The 26,775-nt window shown below is 24.3% G+C and overlaps 1 protein-coding gene and 1 long non-coding RNA gene across 5 annotated transcripts in view; both read left to right on the plus strand.

Moving 5' to 3' along the window:
• LOC122506987 (fasciclin-3) overlaps positions 1-26,775 on the plus strand; it is a 545,181-nt gene that overhangs the window by 292,191 nt on the left and 226,215 nt on the right. The gene's annotated exons all lie outside the window — the stretch shown is intronic.
• Positions 25,827-26,775, plus strand: part of LOC122507061 — a 137,594-nt gene continuing 136,645 nt past the window's right edge. Inside the window, exon 1 of the long non-coding RNA XR_006302080.1 lies at positions 25,827-25,881. This is a non-coding gene — a long non-coding RNA (uncharacterized LOC122507061). The remainder of the gene's footprint in view (positions 25,882-26,775) is intronic.

Below are 26,775 nucleotides of genomic sequence, written 5' to 3' on the forward strand. Positions count from 1 at the left end.
TCTTTGTCGAAATAGATTCGAAATGAGATTTCATTCAACAATATATATAATCGTGTGGAATTAAATTACTATTAATTACGCCTATGTACAAAGGTAAAAGCGTATCTAACACGACGCCTTAGATACCTTGAATGTAATGAATAAGTATTACGAATAATTACGTAATATATATCCGCGATACGCGAAACAAAATCGATTTTAATTTAATTAACTCGCCTTTCCATTTTAAAGACTTGCATTTGCACTTTTCATGTTTAAATTTATATGTACACTTTTGTTTTTTATTGTTTGTTTGTTTTTTCCCTTCCTTTCATTATTTTTTTATTTTTGTTTTCCCTACTCCATTGTAACAGGAAAGAGTGAGAGAAGGAAAAAAGTAAAAAAAAGAACCCCTTTAAAATGAGAATAAAAATAAAAGTTTTTTTTCCAAGTCTAGAAAAAAAATCCCTCTTCTCTAGGGCAGATAGAGAGAGAGAGAAAGAGAGAGGGAATTTTTCTCATTCTCTATTTTGAGTAAACAGGCGATTTTACACCGTCACTTTTACTTGGGTGTAAAAAACCAAAGTTCCTCGCGTAGTGAAATAAAATTTAATAAATTGAGTCATTGTATATATGTGTATAATATAAACTTGGCCTTTTCTCTACATCAGTTGGCTTTACTTTTATTTCCCTTTTTTAACACCTCTGTAGTTTTTCCCTCTTTTCTCTTCTTTTTTTTTTCTTTATACATGTATGATTCTTTCTTTATTGTTATTTATATGTTTCGGTCCTCAAAAACCGAGAACAAAATCTCTCTTTCTCTTTTTCTTCTATTAAGAATTTATTGTTTATTTAGTAAGTGTAATTTTGATACGTAAATGTTTTGTGTTTATTGGATTTCTTCTTTTTTTTTTTTTGAAAATAAAAAAATACGATTCTTTTCTTTTCGAGACATTTTTTTCAATTGAGGCCTTGGATCCAATAACTCGCCCGACGCTCGAAGGCACGCGCTAATACCAGTCGGGTAGCAGTGAGTGGCCCAGAGGCGCTCACTGCTCACTGACTGGCAGTTGCGCGTTCCTCCAAGCGTCGGGCGAGTTATTGGATCCAAGGCCTCAATTTAATTAGATAAACAATTTTCTAATTTTTCAAATAAATTTTCATGTTATTTTGTTAAATATTATGTTGTATATTAATATATAAATATATTTTGAAAATAATTAATTTGAATAGAAAATCTATCAAAGTAAGGAACATTTTCGGTAAGAGAAGCGACCCCCCACTATGCGACAAGGACTTAAATGTGGTGGGGTCCGCTTCTCCTTAAATTGATCTTTGCAGTTGCTCACTTCTCCTGGTCTCTTTAAATATTTTATTATTAATTATAATTACAATTATTATTACTATTATTATTCCTGTCATTTTTATTATTTTTGTTGTTTATACAAAAAATTATTTATAATATTTTTTATTTTTTTATTATTATTTTTACTATTTTTTTACCTAAATTTTTATAAATAATTATTTTTATATTCACAGTTTTTCTAAGGATATCAAATTGAGACAAAAAACGTATCAAAATTGTTTGGAAGCAACGTTTTGACACGTTTTTTGTCTCAATTTCATTATTCTTAGAAAAATTGTGTTAATATATAAATATAAGTCATAATTATAAATAAATTATAAAATTATTTATATATAAATATATATTATAAATAATTGTATGTACATATGGAAATATAGAAATTAGAAACACAAATTGCATACAAGTGGTTGTTTCCCATATGTGAGTCACATGATGGTTGACCACAATTACCGCAAAGCGCTTTCAGTTCTCTTCATGTTATACATAACTGCATTCATGCTCACAAACTGAGACAGCTTGAGATACTTACGTTTTGCTATTTCCAACCAAAAGCCTCTTTAATAGCTCTCAATTCTGTCTTCGCTACTAATTAAGCCCTTCTAAAACATCCTCTTCCTTCTCCCACTCATTTCACGGAATTATAATTTTACTATTCAAAACTGTCACAGGGAATATTTCTTGTTCATTTTCTACTGAAAATGCTAATAAATTATAATGGAAGAAAATAATGATAAATAAATTATAATTGTCTGACTAAAACTAATTTTTACTACTGAAAAAAATATTAATTTTTTAGCACAAGACAATAATTACAATTATTTTACAATTGTCTGACTGAAACTAATTTTTACTACAATAGTTGACAAAAATTTAATTATTATTCTAATAGTAAATATTAGTTTTTGTCAGTTAATTTAATTTCATTAAAATTCAGTAGGAAAAATTAGTTTTAGTTACAAAATCCTAATCAAAAAATAATTGGCCACTTAAAACTAATTTTTACTACTCAATTTTAATGAAATTAAATTGTCTGACTAAAGTTAGTTTTTACTACTGTGAAATATTTATTTTTTTTAGCAAAAGACAGTAATTAGAATTAAATTACAACTGTTTAATTGAAATTAACTAACAAAATAAAACGTGAGGTGTTAAAATAACACCAGAATGCATTAAAATAATCTGCAACAGTTTAATCCCTCTAGGATTAAATTAACACCAGAAAGGATTAAAATAATCTATTTTGGTGTTATTTTTAACTAGGAATGAAATTTTACTTTAAATAAAACACAAAAGTCAACGATTTGTAAACATTCAATGAACTTAGCTTCTCCAGGGAGAATAGTAAGTTAGTAAGTTAGTTACTAACTTACTAACTAACTTAGTAAACATATAGTTACTAAATTCAATTGTGTTCAAAAATTTAAAAAAAATTTCGTAAAAATTTCAATTCTTTTTGTAAATAATAAAATTCTTCTCTGATATTCAATTATTTTACAAAATTTTAATCAAATTCTTGTGAAAATTTCAATTATTTTCAAAAGTTTTCTAAAATTCAATGTTTTTCAATATCTACTATTTCAATAAAATTTTCCAAAAGAATTCCATTATTAAAAAAAATTTCAATAAAATTCTACGCAAACATTTAATTATTTTTATAAATAATAAAATTCTTTTAGGAATTCAATTATTTTCATAAATAATAAAATTCATTGCAGAATTTCAATTATTTGTAATGCAATTTTAATCGAATTCCTCGAGAAATGAAATTATTCTTAAAAATTTTATTAAAATTCGTCCAAAGAATTTAATGATTTAAAAATTTGTTGATAACATTTTCTATAAGAATTTAATTTCAAGAAACATAAAATTAGTAAATTACTTATTTTTGTATTTAAATAATTGAATTCTCGTAGAATTTACTAATAAAAAATGGTTTTAATTTTTAAAAATGAATTTCAGTTAAAATTTAAGATTATAATTAAATATAAAAAGCATTATAACGTGGATTTTTAGAAATAATTAAATTTTGAAAAAGTTTCAAATTAAAATCATTGAAATTCTTAATTTTTCATATTTTTAACAAACCATTCTGTAGAATTAATTCTTTTTAAATTATTTAAATTAATTCTTTTTAAATTCGACAAAAGAATTCAATTATTTAAAAATTTGTTAACAAAATTCTTTATGAGAATTAAATTCTGAGAAACATTCAATTACTCAATAATTTATTTACTTTTGCATTTAAATAATTAAATTCTTGTAGAAATTTTTAATAAAATTTGATTTTCATTTCATAAAAATGAATTTCAGTTAAAATTTTAGATTATAATTGAATATTAAAAGCAATATAGCCTGAATTTTTAGAAATAATTGAATTTTGAAATTAATTTTTTTGAAATAGTTTAATTGAAATTTCTTTTATATTATTTGAAATTTTTATTTTCTAATATGCATTTAATTAAAGAATTTAGAAATAATTGAAATTTCGTGAAATTGAATATTGTAAACAAATGGATTTGAAAATTGCCAAAGAACTTTTTCGAAAATTATTAAAAATAATTGATATAAAGTAAAATTGTAGTTAATATTTTTTTAACATAATAATTGAATTGAAATAATAAAAATAATTTTGAAGAAGTATAATATTCTTATAATATAAAATAATGATTTTATTACTTAGTCATCTTTAATTATTATAAAATATGAAGAAATCGATGACTCCGAGTCGAAGACTCGGAGTTATCGATATCTTCATGTTTTATAGTTGGGTGATTCTCCGCGTAGCGCAGAACTTGGTTTTTTTCATGTTGTAATGGAAAAATAATAAATAACTTTCATATATTTTTACAATTCCAACGTAAAAAGGTTATCTATATGTTTAGAAACAAAAACCAATAATTACTTTTGCATCTAATATTATAATTTTTCATAAATAAGCGGTTTTAAGGCTGAAAACGTCAAATTTTTACCTGTCCCCATAGGAAGTTTAGAAAAAAAAGTTAATAATTTTAGTAATATGCAATAATAAATACAATTACTATTGACATTTTAGTATTGTCTACTTTAGTACAGTTGAATAAAAAAAATTTTTTTTTAAAATTCATTTTATATATGTTTTTTTCAGTTTATGCTTGACAGCAAATTTGGATGCTATTTATTATTTTATTAACAAACAGTGAATTATTTAAATGAAAATGAAATGTTAACTTAAAATTACTTTTGTAAACACAAGAAATAACTTCCTTAAGTTAATTCAGGAAAAAGAATCAATGTTCTAATTGATTTATTCATTTTTCACTCATTTTATGTTGGGAATTTGAAAAGGGAATCACAAAATAGTCTCCACCGGCATCCACCGACCCTTAAATATTTTATTACAAATTAAACAATTATTTATAAAAAAGGTTAAATGAAGCGTAGTTATATTGTTTTAGTCAATACAAATGAAGTCCATTTGAAACCGATTGAAAATTAATGATATTTTTTAAAAAAAAATAAAAATAACTGAAGGCGATTGAAAAAAGTTTCCACCGACCTTAGTCTCCACCGGCATCAGAATTTCCACCGACCTTTGTATTACGAAGAACCTAGTGCAAATGTAGTGTTATGGTGCCACAAATATAAGGAATAAAAAAAACCTATTGCTCAGAAAAATTTACCATAAATTAATTAAATAAATTTCCATAAATTACCACGAAAATTTTTATAAATTACCGCAAAAATTTCCATAAATTACCGAAATAAAAATTTTAAATTGTGATTTCTACTTTGAATATTTTTAAAAATTACCGACAAAATTTCTTTAAATTACCTTACAAATTGCCATAAATTTCCATAAATTACCGCGAAAATTTCCATAAATTACCAAAATCCAAATTTTTAATAATAATTTAAATTTTACATATTTTTATGAATTATCGCAAAAATTTCCATAAATTTCCAAAAATTTCCATAAATTACCAAAATCCAAATTTTTACTAATAATTTAAATTTTACATATTTTTATGAATTATCGCAAAAATTTCCATAAATTTCCAAAAATTTCCATAAATTACCAAAATCCAAATTTTTACTAATAATTTAAATTTTACATATTTTTATGAATTATCGCAAAAATTTCCATAAATTTCCAAAAATTACCATAAATTTCCATAAATTACCATAAATTACCGAAATAATAATTTTTAAATGAGATTTATGATATAATATTGTTTAAATTACCGCAAAATCTTTTTTTGACAGAATGTGTCCAAACAGTGAATTAGTTAATTACTACACTTGTTTACAACAAAAATTATAAATAATTTTTCCGGCCCGCTATGGATTTTTCTTTCTAAAGCCTTTATCTTCAAAAAAATATATTGATATTAATCATAACGAAAAAAAAAATTTTTTTAATTTCATAAACCATATCGTGCGCTACGCGGAGAATCACCCAGTTATAAAAAAAATTAATAAACTAATATTTTGTTCATTGTAAAAAATAACACCAAAATTGATTATTTTAATCTTTTTTGGTGTTAATTTAATCTGCAACACTTTTTAATACCTCACGATTTACTGTGAATTTGCAGTTTTTGTCAGACAATTTAATTTCATTAAAATTCAGTAGTAAAAATTAGTTTTAGTCAGAGAATTGTAAATTAAATGTAATTATTAGTACTTATTAGTTGGTAGTAATTAATTGCATAATAAATATGTTTTTTTACTTATTAATTATTAATTATTTAAATCTTAATATTTTTTTAGTATTAGGCAAATATTGATTGTATTTATTATTAAATATAAAGTAAATAATTATAATTATAACTGTATTCTATAGTCATTATATCTAAGTTTGTTAAACAATGTCAACAAATTAATGAGTGAGAAATGAAATATTTACATTTAACATTTAACTTTATCAGTTTTAAATTTGATAGATATTTTTAGAGATATTAATTTAAGTAATAGTATACTAATTAGCTTTAAGGAAAATTAAAAGCAATTCGGTAAGAATTGACAAAATGGAATACTTTGAAATATGTACAAATATAAATTTAATTCAGTTAATTATCAACTAAGTGAATTTTATTGCTTACCGGACCACTAACAGTTTATTTTTTTTCTTTGTTTCAGGTAAAAATGTCTTTCTCTATATAAACACCCACACACACATACATGCAGACTCACCTGGGGCGTATATTGCGAGTAGAGATCCATTTTAAAAGTGGTCCATAAAGAAGAGCTCTTACGTGGTAAATTTGTTATACAATTATGCATATTTCTCGCTGATTTCCCCTGGGTTTGTATTTCCTATGAATTAAAGCGTTTCAAAAATTTCAAATAAAAGTGTGAAATTTCATTCAAATATTCGCACGCAGCTTTTGTTTTCTATAAACTTAAATTAATTTTAGAAGAGGATTTTTTTCTTCTATTTCAAAGTTTGCTTTTTTGCTTTAAATGGTTTCTTTCATTTTCTTTTTTTTCGACAGAAAACGATATTAAAGAAAAGACGATAAATAGCTTTTAATAGAAAAAAAGCAAAAGTTGCAGTTTTCTTGAAACAAAACAAAAAGTAACGATAAAATTGTGTCACGTCAGGTTAAAATTCAATTTTCAATGAAAAAAAAAAATGTTTCATCCACAAGCAATTGTTCGTTTCTTTGTTTTATTTCATATAATGTATATAAAAAGAAAGAAATTTCTATAGACTTTTGAGAATTGTCTACTCGGTATATTCAGTGTCAGGCCTCGCGTCTACTGTAATTTAACCTGTAACGTGACTTGTAGTTTTTTCCCCTCCCTGTAATTTCTCGAAACGAATTCAACCTCACATTTTCTCAGAACGAAAGAACTTTTCAATCAAACTTATTCTCTTCTAAACACACCTTGGGAACAAAAACCTGTCTCTAAAAAAATGAAGAAAAGAGAAGAAAGAAACAAAAAGGCAAGAAATTAAATTTTTTTTTCTAAACTACAAAAAAATCTTGTTATCAAAAACGATTTTCTTTTTATTTTTAATTAAGAGGCAAAATTAAATTAAAGATTCAAATTAAATTAACCGAATTAAATCAATAATTTTAATTATAATTTGATTCCATTTAAAAATTTAAACTTAATTTGGATAAATAATTATTTTTATTAATTAAAATGTTTAACTTATTGATTTTATGTAACAATAGAATTAATAATAGGATTGACTTAATAATAATTATTAAATTATTAAAATATTAAATAAATAATTAATAATTTAATAAAAATAATAATATAAAGTAAACGCATTGTGTATTAAATTATTATTAACTTGATTATTAATTAACCTGATAATTTATTTAATACTTATTAATTACTCTTATAAAATCAAATAAAATTACTTTTAAATAAAAAAGATAAAATTCAATTTAAATATTAAAAAAAAAAAATTAAGAAAAGTAAAAAAGAAAAAAACAAGAAAAGTATAAAATAACATTGAAAGAATTTAAATTCTTTGAAATCTATTTCAATATTGTTTTAATTGTTACCAATAAAAAAAACTACTTAGAGATGGAAAAAAGATAATTTCATACTATTTGAAACATGTTGAACATTTTTTTTCTTCCCCTCTCATTTTGATACATCAACGGTCAAAATGTCGAATTTTAATGAAAATTGGAAATTCCATGCTTGAAATTGAAGCAGTCATGGACAGAGACGTAGAGTTTAAAATTAAAACCAAAACCAAATGGAAAATGAGAGTGCCGAGTTTAATGCGCAGAGGTTATATATTTCGGCAAAGTTATAATGCATCTAAATGTATCGAAAGCTCTCCGATTCAGTTGATTTGTTCATGAGCTTTCGCAAATGAATGCTTCGTTAATCCTCAATCAATCAAAATTGACCACCATAAAGAGAGAGAGAGAGAGGAAGAGATAGAGGAAGGGAAACTAATCAGTTTATCACTTATCAATAATAGTAACTATACATATCTGTTCTCTTTACAAAATTTCAAATTCCATTTTCCTGTTATTAATACTCATCTGTTACATTAACATATTTGGGTATATCAATTTATTGTTTTTTAATTTCAAAAAAAAGAAGGAGAGGGGAATTATGTTTTCAACGAAAGAAACAAAATATTAAATAGCAAATGGTAAATATATTAAACAATGAATAATGAATAATAAATAATAAAAAATAAATAGTGGATTATAATTTATAAATAATAAAAAATAAATGGTGAATAATAAATAACTAACCCTAGTAGAAATTTGTCGTGGCATGACTAGATTTATTCAAGTTACTGTACAGTTTTAGTCATGGAAGTTTAATCTAGCTTAACTGGCGAATTACTAGACAGCTACTGCATAACACTGTTAAAGAAAATATAAAGTTGAACTTGATTATTACTGCATAGAAGTCCTGTACAGTTATTTTCATGGCACTGTCGAGGCGTTCCGAGAAATGATGTTCCAAAGTTTGTCGTGGCGTTAGCGCTACCGCCAGTTTCAGTAACTAAACAGTTGTGTATTGACATTTTCGAAATATTTTCTATAAAATAAATCTTTTGGTTTTACAGTTTATAGTTTTTATAATTTTAATTTTGTTCTTTTATTTTACTGTTGACAACTAAATAACAAATTTTTTAAATTATTTAATATTAAAATTTTGATTTAATAATAAAAATTTCTTTTCAATCAAAATTTATTTTTAATGACAATTCCTTTAGAAAAAAAAAATTTTTTTAAAATTCGCTTCAATTAATTGAGTTAATTAAAATAACTAATTTTTTAAATTCAGAAGACAATTTCTTTTCAAGATTATATACTCTTATTATATGTATAAATATTAATTTAACAAACCTGTTACATACAAAAAGTTAGAATTGGTCCAATAAAGTGAGGTTATGTTTTACATTGATGAATTGACGTTGACATATGTATAGCTCTCCGATCTGAATAACAGAACTGTCTATAATTAATGACAGTAGACAGTAACAATTTATTACTAATTCCTTACGGAAAAAATAGACATAATTCTAGTTACACCCGCGAATTATTTCTTTCAGTGTATACTCTGATGTATTTATGGAAAATGTCTACACAACACTGTTCAGTTGCTGGACTGACGGTAGCGCTAACGCCACGACAAACTTTGAAACATAATTTCACGGAACGCCTAGACAGTACCATGAGAATAACTGGACAGACAGAACTTCTATACAGTAATAATCAATAAGTTCAACTTTAGAGTGTTATGCAGTAGCTGTCCAGTAATTCGCCAGTTGAGCTAGAAAAGATGAAAAAGGGAACTGCTTTACCTGCCGGTAGAGTATGGTTCTTATTTTTCCGGAATCGTCCATCGACTAGAACGGCCGTGATGCGTAAAGCGTGCGTTTAGGTATTTCGTCCCAGTGTGACCCGAGTTCGCTCCCCGAAACCGCTAGATATTTTTCGTTTGAACTGAATTAATTCTTCATATTAGGGTTTACTTATAAGTTTGTAGTGTGATAAAATAATAATATTTATTTCAGTGTTGTGCTTAATTAAAGGAAAAAGTGAATGTTGTTTAATGTAAAAAAATGACATGTGTTCAAGAATCAGTAATTTTTATATTTTTTTTTAATTATGTAGTTATTTAAAAATAATTTTACAGATAATTTATTATAAATCATTTATTATACGGAACAATAGATACACCAACAGTAAAAATATAGTTTCGTAAAATTTTAATTTATTTAATTTGTTGACAAAAAAATTTAACGTTATATTTTCAAATTTGTACGTGTTTAATACGTAACGTCAATATAAAGAAAGTTTTGACATTTCCAAGTGAATTATTTTGTATAGTTTTTCTACAGGACTGATGATCAGAAACTGTAAAATTTGACTGGACAATAACTTGAAGAAATTAGCGTGACATCACTTTATAGTTTTTAGCCAGTTTAACTGTAAAGTGCCTCGAAATTTTCCAGTGGAACTGTCCAGTGCCCTTAAAGATACTATGACAAATTTCTACTAGGGAAATAATAATAAATATAATTGAAAAATAGTAAAATATGGGTAAAGATTATAGAAATGCTTGTCTGACAAAATAAAATAGACACTTACTACTGAATTTTAATTGCATTATAATTGTTCAATTGACAATAATTTTTACTACTTAACACAGTAATAAATTCTGACAGAACTGAAGAATTATAATTAAATTACAATTATTTGATGAAAACTAATTTTTACTATTATAAATTCTAATTTCGTAGCAAAAAACAATATATAGTTCCAATTCAATTGTCTGACAAAAACTAACTTTTACTACTGAAAATGATAAAAAATGGTAAATTATCAAAATTATTGTAATTAAATTATGATTGTCTGACTACAACTGATTTTTACTACTGAAAAATATAATAAATTACAGTAAAACATAATAACTCTAATTAAATAACAATTGTCTGACTAAAACTGATTTATACTACTGAAAGTGACAATAATTGTTTGCCTATAACTAATTTTTACTACTGAATTTTAATGAAATTAAATTGTCTGCCTAAAATTGATATTTACTATTAGAATATATAGTAATTAAATTATAATTGTCTGACTAAAACTTATTTTTACTACTGAAGAAATATTAATTTTTTAGCACAAGACAATACTTACAATAAATTTACAATTGCCTTACTGAAACTAAGTTTAACTACTAAAAATGTCAACAAATTGCAATATTAGACAATAAATTATGATTAAATTATAATTAACTCACTACAACTGACTTTCACTATTAAATTTTAATTCAGCCTGAATTGTCTGACTAAAACTAATATCTACTACTGAATTATAATTACCATATAATTGTCAAACTATAAAACTATAATGTTTACTATTGAATTTTAATTTAATTATAATTGTAGAAAAAAACTAAAACTAATATTTAGTAATTAAATTTGTCTGACTCTAATTTACTCTTACTACTGCAAGCAAAGATGGTGGATTTTAGCAAATGATAATATTTTTTAAAATTTATATTTTAATTGTCTGACCAAATTTGGCTTTTACTACTGGAAATTTTACTAAATTAATAAGCAAAAGCTAATATTTTTAATTAAATTATAATTTTTCGACTAAAATTAATTCTACTACTGAAACAAAAGGAAATTGTATCGAAAACTAATTGCTGGTGGTAGAAAAGTAACAAGAATTTCTCAACATTTTGTCTATTTGTAACTTTTTCACTCCTACTAAAAAAAATTTGAACAATTATAAAAATTCTATAGTAAATACAAAAACCGTGTAATGGAAAAAAATTTCCTAAAAAAAATTGTTTTTTCTTGAAAAAAAAAAATTGTAATATATTTTTTTTCCTTCTCTTTTTTCTAAGTGCACCTCAGGTCAATTTTAAAATCAAATACCGCTGTGCATTGTTTCGTTGAACACGGTGAAAAATATTAGATCTGTCACGTGGCATGGGACAAATCACTTGCAATACTTTACCCGCTGTTACTTTTAGCCTCTACTGTGTGTCTATATATATATATATATAAAGAGTATATATACATGTATGTATAGTCTGGAGCCGAGGCATATCCCGGAAAAGTTGTTATCGCACCAGGCCAATTTATTATCGAGGCTATGCAACATATGCTTTTACTCGCTTCTTCATCGGCACACTGCAAGTTTATCTCACACCATGTTTTCATGTTTCGTTATATCCACAGTATTAATTATCGCGGTCAATTCAACTTGTCATCGATATTATCAATTTATTATTTTATTAATTTTCCTATCATGTGTTTCATTTTTTTTTCTCGAGTGAATCTGCGCCTGTCGAGAATGTTTACTTATTTCCAATATTGTTTTTATCATTTTTCAATAGTTTTTAAATCTTTAATTAAAAATTTTAATAATGCTAACAAAACTACATAAAAATATTTTTTTTAGTATTACTGTTATAGTGTTATTATATAATTTATTTATAATTATTGTTTTCTACTGCAATTTTCAGTCACTATCAGTAGTAAAAATAAGTTTTAGTCAGACAATTATAATTTAATTACTATTCTGATAGTAAATATTAATTTTAGGCAGATAATTTCATTTCATTAAAATTCAGTAGTAAAAATTAGTTCTGGGCAAACAATTATTATTTAATTATAATTTTCTGTCTAAAATTATTTTTTATTACTGAATTTCAATGAAATTAAATTGTCTAACAAAAACTAATATTTACTATCACAATAATAATTGAATTTTTGTCAACTATTGTCAGTAGTGCAAATTAATTTCAGTCAGACAATTACAATTTAATTATTATTATTGTCTTCTGCTAAATAAATGTATTTTTTCAGTAGTCTAAATAAGTTTTAGTCAGACAATTATAATTTCTCTAAAAATTATTGTTTTCTGTTACAATTCTTTTCTATTTTCAGTAGTACTAAAAAATTCCAGTTAGACAATGGTATTTTAATTATAATTATTAAATATTGCTGCACTTGTTCGTCAGTAGTATAAATTAGTTTTAGTCAGACAATTGTTATTTAATTAGAGTTATTATGTTTTACTGTAATTTATTATATTTTTCAGTAGTAAAAATCAGTTGTAGTCAGACAATCATAATTTAATTACAATAATTTTGATAGTTTACAATTTTTTATCATTTTCAGTAGTAAAAGTTAGTTTTTTCCAGACAATTGAATTTTAATAGAAAAAATTAGTTTTTATTAAATAATTGTAATTTAATTATAATTATTTAGTTCTGTCAGAATTTATTAAGATTAGTAACCAGTAAATTCACTATTTGAGACAAATTTTTTTCAGCGTATAATTAAAATAAATAAACTGAAATAAAAATATTAGTACTAATAGTATAACTTATGATGACAATAATGATAATAATAAGAATAATAAGAATAATAAGAATAATAATATTATAATCATTACAACATTTATAATATTAAATAATAATAATAATAAAGGTGATAAAATGTGATGCAAAATAAAATAGGAAATAAACATAAGAAAAGAATATAGGAAAAGAAGTTTTCACTTCGGCCAGAAAGCAAATGTATTCGAGGCGGCTGTGACAAGCCATAAACAAGGTGTACGAACAAGAATTTTTCCCAGCCAAGGCTCAAGAGCTTTCGAAGGCGCACGACTTGTCTTTCCCGAGTCCTTCTGCCCTCCCGCCCACCATCACTCACTGAATTCTACAAGGCGAAAAAAGAATAAAAGTAAAAACAAAATAAAAGCAGAAGAGAGAGAGAGAGAGTGACAAGAACAAAAAAAAATATAAAAGCGAAAACAATGTGGAAGGTATAGGGAAAGAAAATTTTTTAAAGCTGGAAAATGGAATAAGTTTTGTTATTAAATTGTTATTACCTCAGAGAGTTTTTGAATCGGAAGTCTCTCTGCGACAAATTGTTGACGGGAATTGTGAAATCTGCTGCTGTCGTTATTATTGTTGTTGTTGTTGTATTCCTATGTATAACAATGAAAGTAATACAGTATGCTGGGATTTTAAATATCGTAATAAGAAAGTATTTAGATTTCATTCTCTACTCGTTCGGTTTTTTTGTTTATTTTTTAGTATTTTCTTCGTATTTCTATTTTTCTATTTTTTTATTTTTTGTTTCTGAATTTTTTTCTGCAGTTTTGTTACTTTATTTTTTTATTCTTTTTTACTATATTTTGCTTCCTCAAAGGAAGCTTTATTTTTATTGTATTAATAGTTTTGTATTTTTATACCGTTTTCTATTTTCTTGTAATTTTTTACTATTCTTGTATTTTATTATTATTTTTATTATTTTTTTTTATTATTTTTATTATTTTTTTTTTATTATTTTTATTATTCTTGTTTTCAACTTTTCCAACTTGCATTTTTTGTGCTTTTTTCTCTCTAAATCTGAATCAGCGATAAGTATGCCACTATTTCAATTAGCGTATATGCGCTGTGAATTAGTGAAATTTCACTAAATAATCAGTGAAACTTCACTGATTAATTAGCGCATATACGCTGTTTTAAAATAGTGGCATACTTATCGCTGAGAATCAGTGAAATTTCGCTGATTCAGATTTAGAGAGTTCCATTATTTTTGTAAATTTTTTATTGTTTTCTATATTTTTGTACTTTCTTATTATTTTTGTATTTTCTCCATATTATTTTCTATTGTTTTTTATTACTTTAATATTTTTTGTCCTTTTTTACTTTTGCATCTTTATGTAATTTCTGTTTATTATATTTTTTTCATTACTTTGTTATTACTTTTGTATTTTTTCTATTGTTTCGTTTTCTTTGTATTCTTTCTATTACTTCTTTTTTTTTTGGTTTTGTTTTCTATTTTTTCCTCTACAATGTATTTTTTTTGTTTATATATTTTTTTTTATTATTTTTGCATTCTCTTGTTACTTTTGTATTTTTAATTTTGTTACCTATTGTTTTTTATCAAATGCATTTTTTCGTTATATTCTTTTCTATCATTTTTGAATTCTATTATTTTGTTTTATATTTTTCATTTGCCTTTATTTTTTTTGTTATTTTCAATTATTTTCATAATTTGTTTATTTGAATTGACACTGTTGTTTTCATTTTTATTTTTTTTTTATTATTTTTTGTATTCATCAATTATTTTTTTTGTAATAATATTTTTCTAATTTTCTCGATATTTTTAAAGAAAAAAATTGTCCCCCTCTTGTATCGAGATTCGATATTCGGATACCTAAACAGCGACCTTAAAGAGATGGTATTGTTCTCGTGTCTTCTATAAATGTCTCGGATTCGCTTCGCCACTTTGCTATCATCTTTCTCTCTCTCTCCCTCTTTGGTCTCACAGAGATACTTTTTATTAGTTTCTCGAAGTGGTGGCTGGATGCCCATTCAGCTTGGACGCTAGTTTCAAGAGTTTCATGTTCGTTCTCATCATTATTATCATTACTATTGTTACTATTATTATTATTACTATTATCATTATTATTATTATTTTTATTATTTTTATTATTATATTATATTTATAATATTTTTATATTATTATTATTGTTATTATAACTATTATTTAATTTAAGGAAAGAAATTTATCATTTGGCATTAATTTTTAATTTAAAGGAAGAAGTTAACAACTTGTTAACTTCTTCCTTTAAATTATAACTATTATTATTATTATTATTATTATTATATTTTTTATTTTTATTAGTTTTTTTTATTTCTTAATTACTTTGATTAGTAAAATTATTTTTTCTTCTATTTTTATTATTTTTTTCTATTTTTCCACTATTTCGATCATTATAATTATAATTTTTTTATTATTGCAATTATATATTTTTTTATCACGATCAATTTCTCGCTCCTTTCTTTATTCTTTTTTTTCTCCCTTTTTTGCCCGAGCAGATAACATATTGAGTTATGAGCGGCAAAACTCAGGATGAATTCGCGTGAGAGTGCAAAATCGATAAAATGTGTATATAGTGGACTTGGGCGAAGAAACTATCTCCATTTTACCAAAAAAAAAAAAAAAAAAAATTTCAATCTACATACGCAATTTATCGTCTATTTTCCGGGTGAAACTTGCGGGTTTCTTCGAGAACAAAAGCAAAAGAAAAAAAAATTCTGTAGGTGAGAAATTTTTATTAATCTCTCTCTATCTCTCTCTTCTTTTTTGCTTGTTCTACTGAATAATTGTTTTGTTTTATTTAATGCAAAGAAAATAATTCTAAACGATCAAAAATCATAAATGGAATTATATTTATAGAAAGAGAGAAAAAAAGTGCCAGCAATTTATCTCAATTGCTGAGTTTGCAGGAGAGTATCGGTAATAACATTGCATGTTCTCGTGCCAGGACATTGTGTCAGGGAAAAAGGAGAAGAAGAGGGCAAAGAGAAAAATTCTTTTTTTCTCTCTTTTTTTTAACTCTTTCTTTTTAATAATAAATCTTGAAAATACTGTTCAGCCAGATTAGCACAAAGATGCATGGCATCTGGCACGAGATGCAGGTCAGGATGGTTTCCCGGTTTCAGCAATACAATACGAGGCTTGTCACCATTGTCTAACTGCTGCTGATAAACGGTACCGCGATAAAACAAGAGAACTATTTCGCTTTATCTCTCTGCAAATTTTGAGGGTCTTGTTCATATTTTAGTCGTCGTGAAACTCGTTTGCAATTTATTTCGAAAATTTTCTTTTTTCAAAAAACATTTCATTTCGAGTTTTCTTTTCTTTCATTCATTCCTTCTGTTTTTCATTTTTTATTTCTTTTTTTCTTCTATTTCGTTTTTCTTTCTTTTACTTCACTCTTTTCTATTTTTTCTACATTCTACTGTTCTTTATTTATTTTATTATTCGTATTATCTTTCTTTTTCTTTTAATTATTTTTAATCTCCATTTTGTTCTTTTTTTATTTTCTTCTCTGCTTTGTTTTTTCTCTTCTTTTATTCTATTCCTTATTTTATCAGTATCCTTTTCTTTATTTTATTCTCTTCTTTATTTTATCCTCTTCTTTATTTTATTATCTCTTTTATTATATTCTCTTTTTTATTTTATCCTCTTCTTTATTTTATTTTTTCTTTATTTTGTTTCCTTCCTTATTTTCTTCTCTTTATTTTATTTTTTCCTTATTTTGTTTTCTTCTTTTTATTTTAATCACTTTTTTTATTTTTTCTTCTCTATTTTATTTTCTTCTTTATTTTATTTCTTTTTTATTTTATTTTCTTAATTATTTTCTTCTCTTCTTTATTTCAGTCTATCTTCATTTTATTTTTTTCCTTATTTTCTTCTCTTCTTTGTTTTCTCCTCATTATTTTATTTATTCTCTATTTTATTTTCTTTAAATTGTTTTCTTCTTTATTTTCATTTCTGCTTTATTTTATTTTCATTGACATTTTATTTCTTTTATTTATTTGGAAATATTATTTTTAATAACATTTTATTTACATTTTATAGAAAGAATTTTATAGAAATAATATTTTTAAAAAAACCTTTTTTCTATTTTAATATGAAAATAATTGTTTCCGAAATTTTCTTTCATGGAATTATTTTCCTAAAAAGTAAAATTTAATTATCCCAAAGTTCTGATCGTTGACAGTGAACGCGAAATTTATTTACTTCTTAAAAATTAAATTTTTATTACATTAATCATTTTTAAGAAAAGTTTTTTTTTCATTTTTAATAGAAAAAGAATTTTTTTCTGACCGATAAAGAAAAAATTGGAAAAAATATAACAGATAAAATATTATTATTTTCTTTTTTTTTATATAAACGGGTAAAATTTATTTTTAATCTTGAATACGATCGGAGACTAAGAATCACGTTTTGCTCATTATCACATTTCGCTTCCCCACTCCCATCGTCAATTTTCTCTCTCTCTCTCTGAATGTTATATGTAAAAAAAATGTGTGAGCGCATTTGCTTTCTTCGATCGAATGCAACAATAATAATACCTGCACGGGACTCGTATAAATTTTCAAATCTCGTTTTGTGATATTGAAAGACGCTGAGATTGGCGAACCAAAGGGAAGTTACGAGGTCGTTATGAGTCAAGAACCATCGAAATCGCATTGGGATACTTTTGCACACGGTGGTTATTTACTTGAAAGTTCAAAGATGATAACAAGTGATTTTCACTTAAGGGGAAATCAATCTGTGAAAAAAATATTTTACGAAAGAGAAGAAAAAAATGTATTTTTCAGAGAAAAAGGGAATTTTTTTTTATTTTTAAGGAAAAAATAGGATTCTTACAGTTGAAAAAAAAAGGAGAGAAAAATTTTTTTTTATGTAAAAAAGAAAAACTGTTTCTAAATATTTATTTATTAATTTATTTCTTTATAAATATTTGTCCGATAAATTTTACTTGTTCAGAAAAATAATACTGATGCGTGAAAATCTTATACAAAGGAGAATTTACTTTTTTCGTTTCTTCCCCTATTTTTTGACAAAGTGTCAAGTTTATGTATAGGCGAAAAAAAATGTGTGCACTGCTTTAATGTGCAAGTGTTTGTGACAAGTTTTACTACGTGTGTTTATATCTGTCGCGTGTGTTTTTTTTTTTTTTTTGAGTATATAAAACCATGACGGATGTTGCACTTGAAAGAGAGACTTTGTGAAATAGAGCTCTGTGAGGATATTTCGTTGTGTATGTGACCCAGTAATCCTAGTCGCGATTTTCGCGGATAAAATTATTTTCTCGTGAACAATAATCGCATGAGACACATGTCACGGCCAATATCGTGATTTTGATCGCACTTTACGTGTACAATATATATATATACACAGTAAAGTTTATAGGTTCATGAAACAGAACCCCCTTTTTTATCTGAATCACTTACACACAAATCTCTCGCATGACGAAGCGATAATATTCGTGATTTATCAGTCACTTAAAAATAAAAAAGGAAAAAGAAAAAATTTATGAAAAAACTTGTCTTACTCGACACGCTAGTTATTACATTTAATTTGCAAGTGTATTTCAATTATTTCTTTATTTTTGCTTTATCACTAAGTAGTAATATTATTTATTATCATTCTCTATTATTATCATAATTGATTATTATTATTATTATTATTATTAAATTTTAATAAAATTTTAAGCAAGAATTTCATTATTTTCATAAATAATCAAATTCTTTAGAGCAATTCAATTATTATTTTACTTATTCACATTAATTTGATATATACTGTTTCATTCTATTTCTACTCGCATATTAAGGGCATGTCAAAAATTTATTATTGACGTTCACATAAATATAATATATATAAATATTTCAAAAAGGTTAAACTGAAAGTGTGCAGGAGATTAAGAGACGTGAAAATCGAAAAATGTGCATTGCTTTTCAAGAAAAGGGGGGTTCGAGGGGGTCGATTGGGGAAATGGGGAACGGTTACGTGCGGAAATTAGACCGCGAAGTTCAACAGAGTTTATGACGTTGAAGTGGCTGTTGTGTTTACACGAGAAGAGAGAGAGAGAGAGAGAAAACTGATTTTCTCTCAAGCCACTTTTCCATTTTATGTTCGCATTATAGATTCTCTGTGAAAACTAATTAAACCCGTAGACAACAACAATTGATTATAAGAGAGCCAATCGCTGCACGACAAAGCGGGAACAATTTTAAAGTAATTTTTCTTTTTATTTTCAATGTCGATTTATGAAAATTATGATAAAAATTACATTAATAAATTATTCATAAATATAATTTAAAAAAAAATAAAATAATAATGACAGTAATACTAATAATTAATAATAATTTTTTTTATTTTCTTCTCTAATCTAAATAATAAGATATTACTACAATTATATTATTATAATATTTAAAATAATATTGATAATGAGAAAAGTCTAGCGTTAAATCGTTAGTTATATTCCAAAATTATTTACCTGAGTCCTCAAAGTTTTCCTCAATAACAAAGGCCCTATTGTACAAAGGGTTTGTTTGTCCATATTGTATACTTCGATTATACTATATATAAATATAATGCCTACACCCTCTAAATAAGGACGAAATTTTAAGTTCATCATTTCGTAGAATATTTTCTGTGCGACACGTTCTAGGGTGAATTCAAAACTTTTTAATTCACTGGTAAATTGACTCACTGAATGTGAGTGAATATAGTTAAGTGAAATAGTGAATCGTAAGTAATTTTCGACTTATATTAATAATCTACGATTTTTAAATTTTTATCCAATATTAATTAATTTTTTGAATTGTTTTTAGTTTCTGGTTTTAATTAATGAAGTTAAATTTTTCATATTAGTTCATATTATTATTATTTTGTAAATTAATACTAAAAAATAGTAGAATTTATTGATGTTTATACCGGAAAATAAAAATTAAATGAAAGACTTGGAAAATTTGTTATAATTTGGAAATTGGATATAATTGGATAAAAGTCAAATTTGAAAATTGGTTATATTGGATAAATTGTAAAATTGGAAAGTGGTAAATGTTTATCAACTATAATAATCTTCGTATTTCATTCTTTCATTCTGTCTTTTCACACTTTGAAGTTATTTTCTGTGTATGCTTTTGTTTTTTTTTTCTTTAAAAAATATTGTTTGACTGATCGAAAAAATGCAGGTATTTTTTCATGATTTATAATAAAGCAAGATTTGAAATTAGGATATCCGAAATTAGAAAATATAAAAAAATTATGATTAATAAATAAATTTTGTTTATTTTCTGCTCTTTTCTATAACAAATTTCGTTTGACTGATCTAAATTATGCAAATTTTTCTCCTTTTTATTTATAAAAAATAGAAAATTGTTAATTGTTAAAAAATTATAATTAAGAAATAGGAAATATACCCATTTTATGCATAATTTTTATTTCTCAATAACAATATTGTTCAGAAACTCATTCTCTTCTTTTGAAAAAGAAACATTACATATTATTTTCTATTTGTCAATTACAAATTTTAATTGAAAATGAAATTGAAAATTTTTAAATTTTTAGAAAATAAAGGAAAAAATTTTACTCGAAAAAATGTTCTGTTACAATTTATTTACGAATTTCAATAATTGTAAAATTATTTGAAAACATCAATAAGTTTTTTTTAAAATAAATATTTAAATATTCTTTTTCCGTAGGAATTAAAATTTTTCAAAACATTCGAATTTTTTTAAATTCAATAAAGATTTAAAGATGACCGAGTGATAAAATCATTGTTTTATATTATAAGAATATTATATTACAGTAACTTTTTCAAAATTATTTTCATCATTTCAAATCAATTATTATTTTCTACAATTTTTAATTATTTTTTATGAAATTAATTAAATTCCTTACAAAAAAAATTTATTATTTATAAAAATAATTGAATTATTGCGAAGGAATTTATAAAAAATTTGTAAATAATTGAATTCCTGAAAAATTTTTTTAATGATCCACAAGTTTTGAACGTACAAATGAACGAAACACTTTTTATTAAAAATGTTTTTATAATTTATTGTTTGCAATAAAAATTAAAAACTGAAGTTTTACACTTAGAAACTTGATAATTCATTTATTTTATATGGACAAAAAATTATTGTAATAAATATTTAAATTAAAGAAGAAAATAAATAAATTTCGTTCATTTGAACGTTCAGAACTTTAGGATCATTTTTTTTATGAAAATAATTAAATGTTTGCGTACTATTTTTGAGAATTTGAAATTGATTTGAAAATAATTGAACTTTGGGGAAGAGTTTTGTTATTTATAAAGATAATTTTTATTTTGATGAGAATTTTTTTTTAAATTTGAAAGATAATTGAATTTCTGTAATTATTTGTAATTTTCCAGAAAATTGGATTTTTTTTTAGTGTTTTGAACAAAAATTTAAATTACAAATTTTTAAATTCTATTATTTTTGAAAATTTGCGTATTTTACCTTAAAAAGTTAGCCGTGCTCTTTAGTTGACGCCTATCGAACAATTATTTTTGTCTTCGATTGGAGTTTTGGCTGAATTTTTCTGTTTTCTAATTTAAATTTCTTTTTAACGTAAATAAAAATTTATTAAATAAGAAATTTATTTATTTTTGTTGTGTAAGACAAATATTGAACTAAGTGAGAGTGTGGGAATGAATCTTGGCAATGTACCACATAGAGAGAGAGAGAGAGAGAGAGAGACAGGTGGCAATTGCTTTGACGGTCCAAAATTTGCTCCCAGTTGTATTCCTCCTCCAATCAGAGCTTGTTCTATTAAATTCACAGTCGCAATTTGCCTTCCTCAGAAAGGAAAATATTTACCTTGTTTAATGACACTACTAATCCCCATGTATACGTATACATTAATCAATAAATTCTCTTTTTACTCTCTTTCACTTTCGCTTATTGGCAAATATTTCGAGAAAGCAAAATTATGTTTACTTTTCTCCAAACACTTTTGGATTTTTTTCTAATTTGCTGAAAATATTTCATTCCTATTATTATGATTTACTATTATTATTTTAATTATTATATTAATAATAATAATAATAAATAAAAATATAATGATTTAAATTTCTAATAACAATAAATTAAAAATATAAATTTATTTTTAGTTTGTTATTATTATTTTAATGTTCTGTCTTTGTATTTTTTCGTAAGCTCAGTTAGCACCTGAAAAAACGTAAATTATACGAAAAATAATAAAAATATAATAAATTTCACTTTTATTGAGACTTTTAAGGGAGGCAATGCCTCAATTCTTAACAACATTAAGGGGAATGATGAGAAAGAAATATGAGAAAAATTCGTCATACGTAATAAATTTGACTCTCACTTTCCGTGTAAATGGGATTCATGTCGTGCGCGGGAGCACAAAACGCCATCCATTAAATATAATATCGTGTGTGCCAAGATGCTACATATCATATATATATATAGAAAATAAGAGAGAGAAAGAAATATATATATAGAGGGTGAGAGAAAGAGAGAAAAATATCTATACATAGGAGAAAGAGAGAGAAAAATATATTTTTCCACACAACATAATATATTATTTAAAACAATTTTCATTCCATAAAGATTTGAGATTAGAGCGAGAAAAAAAACAATTTGCTACGCATTATTTTTTTCGTCTTTAAAAAACATTAATTTTTATTATTTATTCGCTGATAAAAATAATGTCATATATAAATTAAAGTTTTATATTCTTATCGTGTCGTAAATGTTGTGTAAGGCCTACTTTCGATTTTTTTTCCCTTTTAAAAAATTTATATTATGTGTATAATATGGATATAATAGAATGTACATAAATATATTTGTATATGAAACAACAGCGGCAGCCAAGCTGTCTTCATTAATTTTTTTTTTCTCCTCTATTTTCAACGGAAAGCATTAGTATGTTAATTGACATTTAATTAAAACAGTAATTAGTCTCTACGCGAAAAAACGTTGCGTTACGTATTTTCATTCAACCTTTTTGCCTTTCCTTTCGATTATACAACAATTTGAATACAAAATGTCGTTCAACTTTTTTTTTTTATTTTTTATTCTTTATTTTTCTTCACCTTATAAATATTTTATAAACTCCTCGTGTGTTTATTTATAAAATATTATTTATAAGTTTTGTTTTATTTATTTTTTATTATTCAAATATTTATTTAGTTTATTTATATATTTATCTAATTTTGTTAATTAAATAAAGTAAAAATAAATTAAGTGAACTAAATTTATTTTTCTTTTTTTAAAACCGAAAAATTTGGAACATAAAAATTTCATCATAATAGTAAAATTTTCTGTTATTTCAATTAATACTTTCGCTTTTCCAGAGAAATTTATTGTTCCAAATAAAAAATTTTATATTGAAATTCACTTTTAATAATTTTTTGATGATTCAGTAATAATAATTTATTTAATTAAAAATACTTGAAAAATGGATAATAAAGAATAGAAATTAAATGTTTCGTTTAAAAAATAAAGAGAAGAGAGGGTGAAAAACAAGAGATTTATTTCTATTGCATCGAAAGGAATGTATTTCATATCACGTGCGGCAGTTTAAAAAAATATTAACAATGAATCTTTTGTTTTTTTTTTTAGTGAAAATAACCCCTAATAAATAGAATTAAAGTTGGTCTTACAAATTTGCAATAAGAGGTGTCGTGTAAAACTGATTCGTATCTTTTATTTTTGTAATGTACCTGTCAAACGATAAACCAACATTAAACGAGACTCGTGCATGAAACAGGTCACAATATATCTGCATTATGATCGGTGAGATAAGTTCATTTTTTTTTCTTTTTTGATCAATTTACCAACTTTCTTGCGAACATAATAAACCAGGCGCATTATTAAATTTTTTCCCCCCCTTCAACTTTAATAATAACAAAATTGAAAAATAAAGTCCTTAAGTGACTTGGAAATTCCTTCTTCTCTTTTGTCATTATTTACTACGAAGAAATATATTAATTATTAATTATATATTATTTATTATTAATTATTTATTATTTATTATTAATTATTATAATTTATAAATCAAATGATTATAAATAATAAAATAATTTTCAAATAATAACCAATAAAAAATTTGTTAAGTAATTAAATAAATTATTACTTATAAAATAAATTAATTAAAAAAATGTTTACTGCCTTAAAATTCACGAAAAAAATTGTAAGAATAAAAAAATACTAAATAGAAAAATGCCCCTGCGATATTTTGTTGAAAAAATTTTTTTATTTATCCCAAGTGCATTTTCAAGTTAACATAAAAAAATTGAAATAAGAAAAGAAAAAAAAAAATGTCCCAATGAAGACGTTCCATTTGAACGTATCTTTCATTCTCATTGCAGACACATAAGTATTTCTACACACAAGTATAGTACCGGGGGGAGAAAAGAAGCCTTAGAATCTATACGAATGGCTTGAAGTCACGAAACTTTCTTGGAATTAGATTTTATACTCCTGAGAGAGCGAGAACCTAAGACATTCTGATTTTATTTTTGCCAAGAGTTTTCTTTACTGATATCATGAAGCATCTTTACTTAAGTTTTAAAAGATTCCGTTTCACTTTTCACATGAAAAACATTTAAATTTAATTGTAACTCTTCTCAGCTCACTGACTGAAACTCTCTCACTCTCTTCTCCTCCTTCTCTTTCTCTCTCTTACTCTCTTTTCATCTTCTCTTCTCAATTCAAAGTTATTATTTCTGGAATTTTTTTTTTCTTTTTAATAAGTCTGTATGTTTTTTTTAAACTATAAAAGTTTTTATAGCATTTTTTATAGAAATTTTTTTAGATTTTATAAAAATTAGTATAATAATAAAACTAAAAAAAAATAAAACTAAAAAAAGTAATAAAAATTATAAAAATAATAATAATAACAATTATTATTATTATATTTATACTTTAGTTATCGATAAAAATATAGTAGGAACTAAAATATAAGAAATAATATATTGTTAATTTAAAAGTAATAGAAATAAAATTATACAAATATTTTTTTAAAAGATTTTTACTTTACATTTTATTATGTAATTCTTGTAATTAGTAGATAATGACCGTTTTGAAGAGAGAAAACTTATTTAATACGGTAAAATATTTTTTTAAAAGTTAAAATGAAGGAATCAGTGGTAATGGGAAATTTTAGTCAGACAAGAACTTTTTAAATAGCCATTAACTTAGTTTCAGTAGTAAAAGTTCGTTTTGAGTCAGACAAATACGTTCCGAAGGATACTTAACTTTTTTTGGTATTAGTAGTAAAGGAAAAGCACTGTCAGACATAGAGTTTGCAATTCTGAGCAGTAAAAATATTTTTTTAATTACCTTATAAAAATTAGTTTGTTTGGAAAATTTATTAGTCAAAATTGCTTTCAGTCGGACTAAGTAGTCTGACATTCCAAAAGTCGCAAATTTTTTTTAGTAGTAAAAGAACGTTTTTTGCACAGACAAAACATTTTATTCGTTAAATTTGCCAGTAGAAAAAAAATTTAATCAGACAAAGACAAATTTTTTTTTATATTTGTTAAATGTTTGTTTATAATTTTATGTTTTGATAACAACTTTTTTAATTTTGTATGTGAGAGAAAATTAATTTTTAGAAACAAGAATATTGTTTTAATTATATATTTTAATTTTTGTTTCAGGTGAGTGACACTTGTTAACTATTATATTGATGAAGGTGGAAATATTCAATAAGGGTGAGTTTAGTTTATTTTAGTGAAAAGAATTTTATATAGATATTTTTTTTATCATAGTCGTTACATCGTGTAAATATTTTCTTCCAATTTACAATTTTTTTAATTCTTTTTTTAAATTAAATTAAATTTTTTTTTTAGTCAGTAGTAGAATCAAATTTTAGTCGGACAAACAAATTTTAGTAATCAAAAAGTTTAATTAACTAAAAAAGGCAGTTTAAATGGAGCGCAAAATATTTCTGTTAATTATTTTTTTTGTCTATACGAAAGAGTATTTTTTTCAAATATTGAAATATAAACTAAAAGGAGAAAAAAATTCAAAAAATACACGAATAGTTTGAACAATGGACTTTCATATTTCAAAAAAAAATTCGTTTCAACGTTGAAGAAAAAAGAAAAAAAACTTGGTTTCTGTAAACGTAATGTTAACTTAATTTTCTCCTGCTTTCATAAGCTGCGTGCCCCGACACACTTTCGGTTGAGATAACTCAACTTGCAATGCTTTAAAAAGCCAATTTTCACCGAAGAGTTTTAAAAGAAATGAGATTGATTGTCTTCTGACACGAGAGGCCGTGGAAAAAAAAAGAATAAACCCAAATAAGCTTATTGTTGAGCGCATTTTAATTTAATGTCCAAACGATGATATAGTCCTGTGTCATTCATGTCCCTCTCGACGTCCGGTGTCTCTATTAATGCGAATTAACCTAATATATTGACCCTCTTTTTCAGTGTCAATGGTCTTTTAAATTTAGCTCCCAATTTATTGCATTTTTCTCTGTCTCTTTTTTTTCTCCTCTCATTTCTCCTGTAAATTGCCATTTTTTTAAGTTTCTACTTTTCTTCATTGGAACAATTTTTAAAATATTTTTTTTTGTAACTGGAAATAATTTCTTTAAC

Source organism: Leptopilina heterotoma, unplaced genomic scaffold (genome assembly GCF_015476425.1).
Source record: "Leptopilina heterotoma isolate Lh14 unplaced genomic scaffold, ASM1547642v1 Lhet_114, whole genome shotgun sequence".
NCBI lineage: Eukaryota > Metazoa > Arthropoda > Insecta > Hymenoptera > Figitidae > Leptopilina > Leptopilina heterotoma.